Consider the following 10,341-nt stretch of genomic DNA (forward strand, 5'->3'; position numbering starts at 1 on the left):
TCCTCCTCCTCCTCCTCCTGCCCCTCACGACTCTCTGCTGCTACTGTGCTCCCGCTGTTGTTGCTGGTGGTTAACTTTTCCGCCTGATAATGGAACAGAGTAGACTGCTTATTGATTTGTTTGTCTAGATACAAGTCGACGCACGCTCTCCGCGGAGCAGCGCTGTTGCAATCCTTTGCACCGTGTGGCGGCCTGCGGCGTCGATGCTTCAAATTAGGGAGTGACAGGGGTGTGGTGTAAAATAGGCCACGTGTCAACTAATGACAAACATCGTACATTTTCTACCAATTTGTTTTCTTTGTGCACTTGATGAGGTCAGTGATGAATCTAATCTATGAAGTGCCCCTCACACTGACATCGAGCGATATGTCTTTGGCAGGAAGCGCTGTATGCATAAGCTTGGTCTTCCTCAGTGAGCGCTGTGATGAATGAGAGCTATTATAGTTGATGCATGTGATTTCTGCTCCTTGTGGACTGCTAATATTGGACTGACCCCACAAATGAAAGTGTTTTGTGTGTGTGTGTGTGTTTGTGTCCAGACTTATATCCCACGCTCACTCCGTTTACATACTGAAGAAGAAGAAGTTCGGCTCTGATATCCAAATGGCTCACTTCCAGCAACAGGGGCAAAGATCTATTATGAGATAATTGTAGTTGCCTTTTAGCCACAGGAGTGCGGGTGCTTGTGCTCAGAGGATGGCATATGGAAGTGTGTGTGCGAGTGAGTGTGTGTGTGTGTGTGTAAGCGTTGGGGTTGTGAAAGGCTTTCATCTCAGCAGTGCTTTAAGGCCAATATAGCAAATGGCGCAGACTGACCAGCTGCTTGACGTGCTGTTCAACCACCAGCAATCCCAGCTTCCCTCCAGATCCACCGCTGGCTGCCTGCCCACATCTCTCTAGCTCTCTCCTTTTTTTTTTTTATCTCTCTCTCTCTCTGCTATCTCTGTGCTACTGTCATGCTGCTATCTTGTTCTCCGTCCTGTCACTCAATTAAGCTTGCCTGTCTTTCATTTTATCTCAGTCTTTTTATTTCGGTGTAGAAATTTGACTCGCCTCCTGTCGATACTAAAACGCCCAACATATTTTTGAGACAGCACATTGGTGAGCTGTCTACATTTCAGGAAATTCTCCCAAAGCCTTTTTTTTTAAATCTAATTCTATGCTATGGGCGCAGTCACGTGCTGAGAAAGGTCGAGTCCGTGTGGGTGGAGGCATCCTTATACAGATTCGGCGCTGTCAAGGTCCTTCTGTCCTTAGCCAATAGCCTCTGGACACGGCTGGTCCTGTTGTCTGAGCAGGTTTGCATAGCACAGAACAGCAAAACCATGTAAATGCATACACACATGTGCTCGTGTATACCTGTTGCAGGCTGAAGGGCGTGTGCGTGGATGAGGACTGTAATGAGGCTGAGTGCCAGGTCACTGCGACGCTTCAGGATGCCAATTCCTGCAACTCGGCAACAGAGGACATAAAAAGCATACGGAGATTCTTGACTTTTTGACAGCATGAACCAAAGCTGTGTTTTGGGTTGAAATACGGTTATTTGATGAGTCAGTCCAGCTGAGCATCTCTTGCCTTGGCAAATAACTCCCTCATTAATCTGACAGACAGAAGTCTATTTCTGGTCAGCGCTCCGCAGCTTTTTGGAATAGAAATTGAGCACATAATTTTATTATCTTTTGAATCTGAAACTGAGGAACAATTTGCACTTGCGAGCCTTTGTAAACATAAACAAACAACAGCTGTGTTTATGTAACTGTTGGAGTCTGCTTGGCTTATAAATGAAGTCTAGCTCTGACACAGCCATTAAAATGTTGTGCATCACATCATGCCAAAAGGGAATCACACTGTAACATCAGAGAAATCTATAATAGGAGCAGTAGTAGAACAAATTCAGATCACCATTGTAACAAGAAGCCAAATGATGGCATTGATCACAAGGGGCAAAACAACTGCAGCATTCAAGTAGAACAGATTAAAAGTATTCACACACACTCATGTAGCCCAAAGGTTTTCAAAGTGTGAGACAAAATGAGGAACCCCCTACTTTATGCCTATGGGATTATGTTTTTTGATCCCTTAAACACTTGAGCCAAGGTAGACTTATATTGCTGATTGCTGAACTCCAGACTACACCGAATACATAAAAAGCTCTACCCTGTGGCATTTATTAAATTCTGAGTCTGGTAAAGTGGAAAAAAAACCTGCAATTCCTCAAAAGTACTCTTTGAATGTCTTTAACCAAATCACACACATTTAAGCTATTCTATGTGATCTCCTTTACATAACTAATGTAATATTTTTTTCACTTCCAAACTGAAACTGTTTGGAGCCCTCCTGGGAATGCCTGCCTCCCACTTTGAAAAACCTCTGATGTAGGCTACAAAAAAAAAAAAATAAAGAGTGCAAAGACTGCTGTAACAATTGAGAAAAAATCTTCTCTTTTGCAGAGAGTATTAATGCACTTTTGCACTAACACTGTGGACAAATCAGAAGATCACAAATTGAGAAATATAAAATGTAATTTGCTGACTAGACAGCTGACATATCATCTTTAATTAATGAAATGTCTGTTATTTTTTAATCTTTTCTTATTTCTATGAAACACCACGACAGCGTTGTCATGTAAACCTTAAAGTCAAAGTGAAATTAAAATTCAGTTTTGTTAATTTATAAATCCACATTGTTTGTTGTAAATGTTGTCAGACTTTTTAATTACCAAAAAGAAGACATTAAAATGATTCAATATTTTTCAGTGAAAACACACCAGACATTTGTGTTCTCGAGGGCAAAGTTGCTTGTCGCAGATAGTCTGTTATGTATGTATGCATGTATGTATGCAGTGACGTATATTCATATGGATGGTGAGCCTCTACTTCCCCCCACTATAAAGAAATAAAGCCAAAATATCTGGGCTACAGCTGCCATCATCTTCCAAAGTAGTCTCCACGGTAGTGATCTGGGTTGGGTTGACGTGGCAGTCTCACAAGCAGGGCTAAGCTATACATCATGACATGAAACTCCCTTTTTATAGCATCAAATAACTCATTAAAACCAAACGTTCACTCTTGAACATGCATCAGGATAATGAGAAGAAACCAAAATGACAGAAACCTTAAAAATATGTTTCACATGGCCCATGTCCCATCTGCTAACACAGAGGCGGTGGATTTTATGAGCTATACTACAGCCAGCCACCAGGGACTGATCAAAATTGGTTGCACTTTTGGGGAGCTGTCATGTTGTCTATCTTTGTCAGTGGCTACACCATACTGCTGATCTGAATCATGCGTTAACGTACGGCATGCTGTGGTCACGGGCTTGAATCCCGAAAAAGAGACTACCCTTCTATAATGTTGGATGAACACAACAAATTCAATATCAATATCAGACATTAACTTAATCACTAACGGTACACTCAAAGCTATGTGGGCTATGTGGATGGTCTTGGACAGAGACGTGGCCTTGGTGAGGATGTTCGGGTAGTTAAGGGCAAGCTTTAGCTGGACAGATTCATTCATCTCAGCGGTAACTGCCTCGTCCTCTTTGTCTCTGGTCTGAGACAGCTTGATGTTGATGCCCAGCTGGTGGCCGAGAATCTGACTCTGTCCTTGTGCAGGAGATCACGATGGTGTCACCGATCTGGGACAGGTCGCGACAGATACGGACAAACTCTCCCTAGGGCATCTGCACCACACAGCTGTACTCTGGAATAGCTGCTCCACATCCAGGTCCATCAGTTTTAACTCATAATCTAAGACAGCATAGTTTCTTCACACAAAAAATGAGAATTCAGTTTTCACTTCAACTTAAATTTACTTGAGAGGAAAGTGACCCACACTCTTTATTCTTTGGTTGAGACCATCTCCACTCCAAATTGCCAGCTGCGACTTTTAAGGCAGGCTGAGCGCACATTGCTAAATTGTTGTTGTTGTCGCTGACTTTGAAACAAGGTAATGACACAAACATCACTCAAAATACAATTACACCCCACCCCTTTCTTTTTGAGACCCAATGGAGTGTTAAAGTGAATGAAGGGAAATGTAGTGTGAAACCAGCGAGGCAGCATGGGCTGGGCTAATGGAAGCCACAAATGGTTGGACAGGAAGCAGTCTGTCCATGAGTACCTCCCCTCCTCCTGCTCTTCTTTTTTTCTTTTAAAAGTCACATCACGCTGATGGAGTGGGAGAATGATGGAGTGAGGACTCAGTCAAAGTCAGACGGGAAACAAAGAGGAACAGAGGATATTTAACAAGATGACAAGCACTGTTTATCCGGGCTGGGAGTTGGGGTGAAGTGGTTTGAGAGTAGGGACATCTATCTGAGGATGTGTTGTTACAAGGGAGGAATGACTTGAATGTGCATGCTTTAAATGAGTTGTGGAAAATGTGTGTGTGTGTGTGTGTGTGTGTGTGTGTGTGTGTGTGTGTGTTGAGGGCATGTCACTATTAATTTCCTTCACTTTAGGCACCGTTTTAAGTTACAGGCACAAGCAGCCTTCTCTTAATGCTACAAACCCCTGAGTAAGCGCAGTCAGGTTCAGCTTTCTCCAGAGGGACTGAAAGAAAGAGGGATTACAGAGACAGTGACAAAGCAGAAAACTCAGGAAACATGGTACATACAACATATGTGAAAAACAAGAAAATATAGAGATAGCAAAGAAGAACCAGATGAGGAAGAAAATAATATGAGAAGGCAGTGTACCTCTGCAGAGAAGCTGGTCTCTGAGAACCACCAAGGGAGTGGATGGAGAGAATAGTCTGTATTGTTTTCTCTTCCCTTTGATTTTCTGCCCTCAGCAATAACACCCCCTCCATACACACATAGCACACACACATACACTGTGGCAGAAATACTCAGGGTTTGTTCTTCCTGTAACCAAAGATATTTCCTTTTGATTCTCCTTCTGTCTGTGACCAGAAATATAAGAAATGTTTGCCCGTCTTGTTTGCTTCTTAAGGTCTGTGATGTCTTCCAGGGGTGAAATAAATATCTCTCTAAGCGCCGTTTAGCAGCTAATATTCAAGACACTAAGGTTTTAGTATGTGACATGGACACTGAAGCCAAAGCTAATAATCTACCACAGAGCTAAACGTACGATTTGCCAGAAAATAAATACCTAAATTTTTTTTTTGGAAGAACTCAGAAGGTCATCCAACAATACTCGCCGTTGTTCCGAAGGTATTTCAAGAATCCTCAAAGACTCGTACCTTTTCTTTTCTCTCTTTGTCCAAACAAAGCTGGTGGCAAATGACCTATCTTTGTCAGTTATGTCGGTATGTATTGATGTTTCTTTCGAATATTTTATATTTTCATACAAAACAATGTGTCAGCACTTGAAACATATATATTTTCTGGCTACATACTATACCTGGATAAAGAAATACAGTTGCAACTTGTGAAACTGTTAAAACACACAGACACAATATGTCCGAGTCTTTGAGGAGCTTTTTGTAGGTCTGTGACTTGAATATAATATTTACACAAACTGGATCTAATCATCAATATGATAACTATTTGTCAAAGAAAAAACAGATAAAAAAAACCCAATTGTATTTGTTTTGTGCTTTGTTGCAAAAGGTTACCTATTCATTTCCCAACTGATGAAAGGCCAACATCAACCATGACAGGAAGTGTAGCAGCCATCTTAACACTGCATTCAAATATGTATTCAGGCATATGAACCATATGAAAAAAAACAATCCGATGGAATGACACTATGGCAAAATGAAACATGACATGTTGTTATGGTGATGTTGTGTTATTTCGTGTCTATTATTTTATGTAATTAGTTATTTTTAGGCTCGTGATTGTCCAAACTGACCATGTTTTATTCATGTGTGAAAGAGCTATGTAACATCCAATTAAATTAAAAAAAGTTAAAATGCTTTAACTTTAGATGACAATACCACTAACAATATTCTATGCCGACATTAGCCGACTTAAGGAGACGGACTGATTCTGTAGCCAGCCTCAAGTGTCAGTTTAAGGAAGTGCAGGGTTTTTTTTGGCATTTTCATGTGAATGGTAAATGGACTGTACTTATATAGCGCCTTTCTAGTCTTCCGAACACTCAAAGCGCTTTACAGTGCGTATCTCATTCACCCATTCACACACATTCATACACTGATGCCATTGGCTGCTGTGCAAGGTGCCAACTGCTCATCAGTTTGAAGAGCTAACCATTCATACACATTCACACACCGATGGTGCAGCAATTTGGGGTTCAGTATCTTGCCCAATCTTCGGCGTGCAGACTGGAGGGGATCGGACCGGGGATCGAACCACCGATCTTCTGAATATTTGGCTCCGCTACACAGCCATTGAGGTTGCTGCTTGCCTTAAAAACACTAAGGATCATAACTGTTGAGAGCTATTCAAGCCCCATCTGTAAACAAAATGAACTTAAGTGAACCTGAGCAAAATCAAACCAATCACCAATAAACCAAAGAATCGTTATACATGATGCTACTCACTGAAAAAACATTTTACTCCTGTCAGACAGAAACTAAGGATATCTATAAGGAACATAGAAGTAGTTGAAGTTCTGGTCCATTACTCAACACATTCTGAAGGCCTGGTGGATCTCTAAGGGATGCAGGGCACGAGGACTGGTAGCTGTGCTTCTGAATCCCAATCAGAGTCTCAGGAGATACCTGATCCTCCCCAATCCTACTCTCCCTCTCTCCTCATCTCTCCTTTTTCTCTTGTCAGGCGGAAGTGAATGCTCAGGGCTACACGTGTTAAGCAGATGTGTGGGAATTGGAGAGAACATCAAGGTTAAGACGAAAGGTGCAGAGAAAAACCCCAGGCAACTCCGGTACCTGTGTAAGTATTTATGTCTGAGAGTCTCAAGGGAGGAGCATTTATTTGCATACACAGGTGTGTGCGTCAGACAAAAAGGCAGGTATTTTTATTCACACTCTATGAGCTTGTGTACACTTTTTTGTGTTCAAGCATGTATATGTACTAAATGTTAATATGTGTTGTATTCTGGGACTGTTTTATGGGTATGTTTGCGGGCTGGTATTTTGAATGAATGTAAATATATATTGTTTGGGGACCATTGTTCCGATAGTAAATTATTCTGAAATCCCATTAGTCCAAAAAATGTACCCTTGGACCAAAAGCCCATTTGTCCATTTGTTACAAAAGCCTACTGCTTCAGTAGCCTGGCATTCCAAAAACATGCACTCCTCCCGGGGGGTTTTGCCCCATAATATCTATTTGATGTGCGGACATCAGGTGATCTTTGTCAGGGGACCTCCAGTGTCATGGTACCAACAATTAGGTGATATTCATTGTCATGGTAACCATAATAAACAAATGGTTAACATGATCACAGTTTTGTTCAGTTTAGGGGACAAAATTATTTGGTTAGGTTTTGGAAAGATCATGATTTGGGGTAAAATAAGTATGTTAGTTACATAGTTAGCCCCTAAAAGCAACCTTCATTTTTAGTTTTTTTCTAGGGGCCTCAGCGTTTTCACCGCTTTGTTTCACTGATTTTGAGGCCAATCTGACCGAATCCACAATATGTGCACCAGCCGATCTTCTCACTGATGATATTGTTTGTTTACGCAGGTCATATAAAGGCATCAGTATTAAACTGAGACTATTTCATAACTGGATGAAAACTCTTATGTTTAAGGTACATGACATGAAGTACATGATGTCAGTGACATTGGGTAGTATTTTTAGAAACAACAGGAATGGGGTTTTCTTGGGTTGTTGGAACAATGGTATGACAACTGTTGTTTATCATCAAAATAGAGTAAGTGGTACAGTGACAATGACCAACAGTAATTTCTATTTATATCTGCATACCAATGTGTTGTTTAGTATATTATAAGTATTGTATTGGTGTGTTTATGTGCTCATGTAATAGTAATATAATTTGTGCATCTATAATTCCTTATTCAAATGCATTAAATGTGTGTTATGTACACAGTGTGTATACAATTTACATGCAACTAATGAGGTGAATGTGTAAAACAATTACAGCATCTGTCATGCAGATTTAAAGACATGAAGGCACTATTATGAGAATATTTAATATTACAGGATGTTGAGTTGAAGTGCTGTGCTATTCATACATTATCTATATGAAAGCAGCATGAAGCCCGCTTGGCAGCCAGCATTTCTCTCTGTATGTTTCATGAGGATGATGATATGATGATACAACAACTGTATAATTTTAACCAGCTTCAAAACTTTCCCCACAGTGATGAGAAATCCTTTGATGTCTCTAAGGGTGCGGGTGGTGGTGAGACGGTGCGAGGCTGCTGTATGTTCAGTTATTCTGTGTTGGTCTGATACATTTTTCATTGTCTTTTTTACTTGCTTAACTTTCACTTTATAACATACAAGTACAAAAGTCTTTTGAAAAATCCTATTCTTAATCCAAAAACCTGTAAATAATTCAATAAAAACAAGTTTGTTGACTGATGGCGACAGTGGAGGACCTGAAGCTGCGGGTGAGAGAGTTAGAAAATGAATTGATGAAGTGTATCAAGCACATCAGGATAATCAGCTTCAGAGCTTTACATTTGGTCCTGATTGCAGGTATAAAAAAACAAACGAAAAACAGTTTAAAGTACGTACTTGAGGAAAAAAGTTATAAAGTTTGTTCAGAAAGCTGTATATGGACAAAATTATTGTGAATGTTTTTACACTGCTATTCACTGCCATAAACAGCTAGTGTATGGACTGTGTAGCTGTAGTTGTTAGCTAGCTAGCGGTGTATATCATTAACAGTATAGCGAACAGATGTCATATCTGTGACGTCACCTGTATGTTTCTGAAGAGCCATTTGGAAGCCCATAATGTCTCTGGCCATCGCCATATTGGCAGTTCTGCCTCTTCTGCCACCCAGCAAAAACATAGATGTCAATCAAAGTGGCTATGCTGTTAATTATGCATACCTTTAAGTCTTACAGTACAGTTGTCTTAAACAGGGAGATTAGCCTAGAGACAAAAACAGTTATTTCTGCTGTGACATTTTAATATGAGGGCTTATTAAGATTGACTTGTTCTGTAGCCAACCTCAAATGGATATTTGAGGAACTGCAGTTTTTGGCACTTCAGTCATGGAGGTTGCCACTTGGTGTATATACAGTACAACCAGACTGTGAGTGTGACTACATACCCCATTGAGGCATACCCCGGGGCGGCTGTGGCTCACAGGCAGAGCGGGTAGAGCGTGTCGTCCACTAATCAGATGATCGGCGGTTCGATCCCCCGGCTCCCCGGTCTGCATGCCGAAGTGTCCTTGGGCAAGATACTGAACCCCAAGTTGCTCCCGAAGGCTGTGCCATCGATGTATGAATGTGTATGAATTAGATCCTTAAACTGATGAGCAGTTGGCACCTTGCACGGTAGCCAATGCCATCAGTGTGTGAATGGGGTGAATGAGATATGTAGAGCGCTTTGAGTGGTCGGAAGACTAGAAAGGCGCTATATAAGTACAGTACATTTACCATTGATTAATTACCTCAGTAAACAGTTTCCTTATGAGTTTATAGTTAAATTGCTAGTTTCAAGTCGTCTTCCATACAGCATGATGTTCATTTAGTAAATTATGTTCGCATTTAATGTAAAATAGACAAAAAAGCATGGTATGCTTCAGAGCATGGCTAACTTGTGATTGGTCATTCTCAGCGAGTCCATCCAGTGTAACACAGCAGGCTCACAGAACTCAGATCAAACAGTCAGACTAGGCACTGTTGATAAAATATGAATCAAGAGTCTGTCTGAGTGTGCATACTATTTCACACAAATATATTTTAGTGTACTGTTTAGCTGTAATACGAGTAAGTCTGTGACTAGGCATGCTGCCAGTTTTTCTTACTTGAAAACAAAGGCTCATAAAACTCAGATCAAACTGTTAAACTACGCAGTTCGGATCAAACATTTATCAATATTCTCAGCTTGAAAACATGCATTAATATTCTGAGTTCAGTCTGCGTTCAGTCAAAACTGAGCAGTCAAAACATCCCAAATTACACTCACATCCTTGTTCAAATGTTGTCATTTGTCAAAATTGTCATTTCTGGCCACACAAAACCAAACTTCAATGCCAAACTCCAGGCTTAAAAAAGCTCGTCCACAAAGCAATGATTGACAACATGGTAGGTACACTACACAAGTAGGTAAACGCACAAGTAGTTGGCCAAATGTCCAACTTGATGCACTTGGCATTCAACTGTTCTTGCCATGGCTGGAGCAATTACAGCTGAAAATCTCTTGGGGTATGTTTCTATAAGCTTGGCTCATCGAGGCACAAGGATTTTTGCCCATTCTTCAAGGCAAAACTGCTCCAGCTCCTTCAAGTTGGATGGA

At 40.8% G+C, this 10,341-nt stretch overlaps 1 pseudogene; it reads right to left on the reverse strand.

Moving 5' to 3' along the window:
• Positions 1-1,174: 1,174 nt before the first annotated feature.
• LOC104927358 (proliferating cell nuclear antigen pseudogene) lies at positions 1,175-8,845 on the reverse strand (annotated as a pseudogene).
• Between the last annotated feature and the right edge of the window lie 1,496 nt (positions 8,846-10,341).

Source organism: Larimichthys crocea, chromosome X (assembly GCF_000972845.2).
Source record: "Larimichthys crocea isolate SSNF chromosome X, L_crocea_2.0, whole genome shotgun sequence".
In the NCBI taxonomy this organism is placed as follows: domain Eukaryota; kingdom Metazoa; phylum Chordata; class Actinopteri; family Sciaenidae; genus Larimichthys; species Larimichthys crocea.